Source organism: Fragaria vesca, linkage group LG3 (genome assembly GCF_000184155.1).
Source record: "Fragaria vesca subsp. vesca linkage group LG3, FraVesHawaii_1.0, whole genome shotgun sequence".
Lineage (NCBI taxonomy): Eukaryota > Viridiplantae > Streptophyta > Magnoliopsida > Rosales > Rosaceae > Fragaria > Fragaria vesca.
The window spans coordinates 14,979,655-14,986,476 of record NC_020493.1 but is presented as its reverse complement, the minus strand read 5'-3'; positions in this window follow the sequence as shown (position 1 = coordinate 14,986,476).

Here is a 6,822-nt window from a genome sequence, read left to right as displayed (position 1 = left end):
TACTCTCTCTCTCTCTCTCTCTCTCTCTCTCTCTCTCTCTCTCTCTCTCTCTCTCTCTCTCTCTCTCTCTTGACCCGCTAGAAACCAAGCCTCCTTCCGCCGTCGTCCGGCCACCACAGACCGCCGGACCACTTCCGTTCTGACCCCCGCCGCCCCCTCTCTCTTTCTAGGCCAGTGACCGAGCGTGTGACGCCGCAGGTCAAGAGGAATCCCACCCAAGACGCCGGACAGCCCTTCACCGGAGTTCTCTCTTCCGGCCACCATAAGTCGTAGTTTTTGGCTCATCTTGTAGCTCTCATCAAGGTGAGTAATCCTTCAAAAGGAATTGGTCTAATTCGATCTTGTTAATGAGAAATGTATAATTAAAGTTCTAGGGCTCAATTTAAGGTTTTGGTTCGGTTAACCTAGTTAGGCTTAGAAATAGATTTTGTGCTAGTTAAGGAAGTTGTCGTGCGGGTTGAGAGGATTGTTGTGTTGAAATTTGGGAGGCATTGGAGGTTGCCGGAGTTCGGCTGCCGGCGGCGCCGCCCCTTAAGGGCAGTTTTTCCTGTTTTTGAGATGGTTTTAATAAGAGGAGTTTATTGAAGTATAATTTGGAATTTTTAGATGAGTTTTGGTTAGGTTTAGAATTTTTCAGAGATTGGAGAAATTAGCGGTTGATAGAATAAATCCGACCATTGGATTTTCTTGGTTATGGTCCTAAAGTGCTAGAATCGATGAAGTGAAGTTGTAGATGAAGTTTGGTAAAAATCTAATTAGCTTATTAGTGGGTTAATTGGGAGGATTTCGATGATTAAGTTAAAGCATTTAATTTCCTAAATCGAAGAGTGGTTCTAAGCATATTTATTGTGCCCACGAAGGGAACCTCGCTTGAGTGGCGATGCGGTTATCGTCGGGCTTATGCTTAAATTTATGAGTGGACATTTTGATTTTAAAGAAATATGCATGCAAGATTTTATAATTTATTATTTTATTTCCGAGCTTATATTATAACTTCGGCTTATGAAATGATCTTGGAAATTATTTGAGTTTGATGCATGGATGTAATTGTTGGTCAAGATTTATGGATTTGAGCTCGGATTATTAATTTGATATTTGAGTTTGGATTTTTTTTATAAATTCCAGATTTCATTAAAATGGTTTTAATGGTGGATTGTGAGATTTATAAAAGATTTCCGAAAATGAGATTTTCGGTAGTTTGCTATTTATAATCTTCGAAATTATTGGTGGAATATCGATCTTGACCTTGAGAATGTTTTAGCGAGTATTTTGGATTGAGATATTAATTATGATTTTTATTTGTTAATTATATCTCGCTTATATTATGGTTTTGAGAATATTTTGACGTGTGAGACACGTCATTGAGTTTATTATAATTTCTTATTATGCTTTTCAAGTACGGTTGGGAACCGTACCATTCGTATGATCTTGGGGAAGTTTTATGGATTTAAAGGATTTTTGTGCAATTTTAGTCACCATAATATAGAGTCGCTTTTATATTGATTATTACTAGCTAACCTTTTTAGCGGTCCTCATCATATGTGAGTCGCTATTATAGCCTTATTAGCGGTCCTCTTCATATATGAGTAGAGCGCGTAGCGTGGGACACTATTATAGCCTGGGAGGCAACCGATCGGTATTTATATTTATTAGTTAGCTAGCCATTATTAGTGGTCCTCACTATAGGTGAGTAGAGCGCTTAGCGTGGGACTCTATTATAGCCTGGGAGGCTCCTTTTTCATGGTGATAACTCTTCCCCTTATTTTATTCTTCTCAGATATATATTTGATCAACCAACGGGGCTGGTTTATCTCTTTTTACGAGATTTCTTTATTTGACTTAACCAGCGGGGCTGGTTTGTCCATTCTTATGGGTTTATGGATTTAAGTTATATGATTTATCAAATATTGCGTGCAGCTAAGTTTTTAAAGCTGAAATGTGGGAAAATATATAAATTGAGTATTTGTTAAATTATTTAAATTATTTTGTCCACTCACTCTAACGTTTTTAAATTACTTTCCCCTGAGCCCTTTGGTTTTAAATGCCCAGTTTACAGGCTAAGTATAATTGAGGTCGAGCGTACATGGAGTCGAGGCATAGTCAGAGGCTGCTTCCGTTTAATCTTTATTCATTGTTATTCTTTCAGTATTAGATATGCTCTGATAACCAGTTATAGAGTGATTTATTGTTGTCTTTGTTATTGGTTGTGGAATTTCAGAAGTTTAGTTTTTGATTTATTGGGAGATGTGATGATCTTGGGGAGCAGGAAGGCTCTAGGTGTTGAGGATGGATGTTTGATTATAGAAGTGTTAAGTTGGATTTTTCAGGTAAGGATTGTCCATTTTCAAGGAAGGTTATGCCGAATTTTTGGTAAATTTTTCTTGAAGGTGGACCCCGCAGAACTTACCTTCGGTTTAAAGGTGAAATTTGGGGTGGGTCCTGACAATCGTTGTGCTCTTAGGGTTTTTTTTGTCTAACCATTATTAAAAATAATGTTAATAAAAAAATTGGTTGCAGTATAAAATAAACAAAAAACGTAGACTTCTCACTCTGCGGCTAGGGTTTTTCTAGCATGGAGTTGATCAAGCTTTAGGATAACGACTACTTGGGCTTCTCAATGGCTCTCACTAATTTATGAGAACACGATGGCTTTGGCTGGAGAGGAAGATGGGCGTCAGATCCTTACTTTTATGTTTGCGACCAACTTACAACTTCTATGTTTGCGACCAACTTACGCTGAAGCATGTGCCGATCCCGACATATGGAGTTTGAAGAAACAAGTTTTTTTTTTTTTTGTTGAGAGTACTCTAGTATCAACGACGGTATCCTCAAAGATTTTCTAAAGGCCTAGGCCTAGAGACTAATCCATGCCGAGGGGTCATTTCAAAACGCTTATTTCCCCTAGCCATCAATCATAAATTGGGATTTACTCTAATTAGCGTCGGCGGGATTCGAACCTGGGTATAGGATCGGAGTTCCATGCCAAGACTTTTACTAACTCGATCACATGTGGTGGTTTTGAAGAAAACAAGTTTTGATCCAAGGAGGAAGACATTGTATTTGTTTTCCAATTCAAGAAAGTGGAGGCAAGGGATTACGCTTTCCATGGAGGACTGTGGTTTTACGATAACCCGAAGAAGGTGGCGTTGCAGTCCCTAGAGGTTTGGTCGGGTAACAGTAAAGGCTTTACACATAGCCATGCACAACCCAAAAGCCGTCACCCTTCTCGGAAACGCTCTTGGCAGTTTCATGCCTTTTGACCAAGGTGCGATGGAGAGGAAGGTGATTGTTCAAAGAAGTAGAGTTCCACTTGATGTCACAACAGAATTTGGGCTCAGCAAAATTTCTCATTCTCGCTGGAGGTAACTGTACGTGGTGCTAGAACTCCAATATGAAATGTGTCATGGAATTTGGAGAGGTTGTGGCTTTCTCAATCACGGCAATGACAACTATACGTGATGATGACGACTTGAAGAAGATCTCTGGGTTGGTGTTATTACAGGTGGCGGATAGGTTGGAGTTTACAGCGATTGATGCAGCTAAAGAAACGGTGGTGTCTAAGCCAAGATTGACAGTGGGGACTGGTCTAGACTTAGTGGCGATTGTGGCAGTGGTACCGGTGGCACGGGATAGAGTTGGGTCGACGGTTGTGAGCAGCAGACTATCCTTAACAAAGGCGGGAAACCCTAATTTCAAATTAGAGTTTCGAGCCGAGTTGGGCCTCAAGAAGGAACTAGGCCTGGGGACCTTTTCTAAGCTGCAAGGTGAGATGACTATGCTAAAGCAATGGGTGAGGTTAGGGGCATTAGGCCTGCGCTATTGGGCTCTTCAAAATTCACCTCCCCTATTAGGGTTCAGAAACGAGTTGAAAAGAATGTGGGGGACAAAAAAGTCCAAAATTTAGCTTGGCTTTGGTGTCCATGGACTCGGTGGTGAATGAGATTGATTTGGTGGAGGTTCCAGTCACTACTGCGAAGGTGCCTAAGAAGAGGGGACGCCCTCTTGGGCATTAGAATAAACTAAAACTGGTCTCAACTAGCTTGCTTTGGAGCTAGAGGACGGTTACCCCCCCCCCCCCCCCCCCCCCCCTCCCTTCCCTTTCCGCGGGATGATTAGTTTTTAAGTCATTTGACTGTTTAGATTTCTCGAAACGTACACCAATTGGGTCTCTAGGCATCTAGACAATCTTCACATTGGTTGCGTTTCTTGATTAGGGGTGAGTTTGAGAGACTTTTTTTCTTTTTGCTTTTTTGTTTCCTTAGGTTCATCTTTTCTTTTTATAGCACATTTTAGTTGGTGAATATAACGGTTGTATTTGGCATTTAATGGTAATATAGGTTTGCCTGCTTTGTAGAGCTTTATTTGAGTAGTGGATGTTATGAAGATCTTTATTGACCTCCAAGCTTAATCTTATAAGATCATTTGATAATTTTAATGGATTAACTCTGTTTCCCTAAAAAAAATAAAATTAATAAAAAGCCTTTGACTCTGTCTCACTCTTACAATTGAGTAAGGACTAATTAAGGATTGAACTCATCACCTTTACGATGTTAGAATTATAACATATATGAAGTTCTTCTATAAGTCTTCTTAGAAGTATTAGAAGAAACATGAATTAATAGTGAAAACAAAGAAAGAGAGCTCTACTCTATTGACATTTTCTTTGTTCATTTTACATAAATTACTAACTAATTCATTGTGAAGCAGGGAAAAGTCTTCTTATTTATACAAACTTACCATATTGATATTCACTCATGTTGACGTTGACACTATACGCTTAAAATATCCTTGTTTCCTACCACAATTTCGTGCTTGGCTGGTATTTAGCTAGCTTTATATCGTAGGGATCGGTCAACAACCTCTTTTGATGTATATGGGGGTGTGCCAACACCTTCTGGTGCGAGTAGCCAGTGATGGTGATGAAGATGCGCTAGCTAGCTTCTTATCAAGCAACTGTAGACAGAGAGAGCGCGCCAGCTCCGTCATTTTCTTCCTTGCCTATGAAGAACTATGATTTTGGTCGTGATCAATCTCCTTGCTAGCCACTAGTCGATACTTGACCACGATGAGCGATTAAGCGGAGCAATCACCGGAAAGTTAACAGAAAACACATGATTTTGCTAAAGGCTAGTGCCACATCATTTGGGATAAAAATTTGGTACAAAAGGGGTTTCAATCATTTTCCCTCAAAGAAAATTCCCCAACAAGGGCGAAAGCGATGGCCGCTACTAACTCCCAAATCTTCTTAGATAAACCTGTAATGAGGGGTACTTAAGAGCTATACAATTGTAACATAATTTTTAGAGTAAATGCCCATTTAATACTAATTATAAGGACTAATTGTCAATTCCAATGAAAATCTGTTTGCTATGCCAATTACACAAATCTTAAGAAAAAGACTAAAATATCCTTAACTCTATTAATAATTATCTCATCTCTCTCTCTCTCTCTCTCTCTCTCTCTCGGAATCCAGATCGGATCTGAGGACGGGACTCACCCCACATGCGGCATTCGTCAACCTCGGTGGCGATCGGACATGGACGTCGGAAGCAGCTCGTTCGTGGAGGAGTTGGAGCTGCCGGTGTTCAACTCGCTAATGGCGGCGATCAAGAGGTCTCAAGCGAACTAGAGGCGGCACCTGGAGAGCTTCCACCTGTGAAGGTTTGGCATGATCATGGTGACATTTCGGAGCCTGATCTGTAAGGATCGATCACCCTAGCACATCTTGACCGTCGAGATCTTGGCGTGATGGAGCTCGTCGGCGAGGACTGCACAGTATTCCTGCTAGGAAGCTACGGTTGGGGATAGACGAGACGGTGGAGGTGGCCTGTTCGCGGACCCAGGGCTGGGTGTGGAAATCGAGGAGGTGAATTAGATAGGCCACGTTGGCTTCTTTGGCGACGAGTCCGGCGGCCTTGTCGTTGTCTTGGATAAGCTGAAGGAGGGACTCGAGAGCCTTGTTCTTGAACTTGACGCCGCCGATTTGGAGGCGGGTGAAGAGGTCGTGGATGAAGAAGGTGAGATTCTCTTTGTCGGAGCCGGGACCCGGGTGGGAGAGAACGATGGCGTTGGACTGGTGGAGGACGCCGGATCTGAGGAGGAGGTCGAGGTCGCAGAGGAGGTTAGAGAGGGAGGCGGCGGCCATGTCTAGGTCGCTCTGCATGTGGAGCTTCCCGCCGGAAAATGACGAGTCGTTGCATTGGTCGGAGAGAGCCTTAAGGCGCTGGAGAGTGGAGAGGAGGTTGGGGAGGAGAGTGTAGAGGAGAGGATTCTCGGCCCAGTGGGGGGAGTCGGAGACGGAGGAGATGGAGGAGTGGAGGGAGAAGAGGTTGGAGCGGAGGGGGTGCCAGCACGGGGAAGGATCAGACGGTGAGAGAGGTGCCGAGGAGGAGGGAGAGGGTCTCGTTGATGAGGTCGAGGAGGGTTTGGAGTGGGGAGGAGGAGGAGGAGGTCTGCATTGGGTCGGGTCTTCGGGCTAAGGCCGGGTCGGGTAGCCTCCTCCCAAGCGCCGGCGACGAATGTAGCAGTGATTTTTTTGTTGTTAAACTACTCTCTCTCTCTCTACACCCAAAATATAAAAATTACTAAGGGTAGTAATTTTCTATTATTTGCTTGTGTGTTGATTTTTCTCTGGAGATAATAGATTGCAAGTTTACTACCCCCAGTAAAAGTCTAATGGGGTAGTAAACTTTATTTTTTTGCATCTAAGTTGTTCTTCCTCTGTTTTAGTCTGTATTATAGCCTTGAAAATATTGTTTTGCAAGTTTACTACCCCCAATAAAAGTTTACTGGGGGTAGTAAACTTTAGTTTTTTGAATCTAA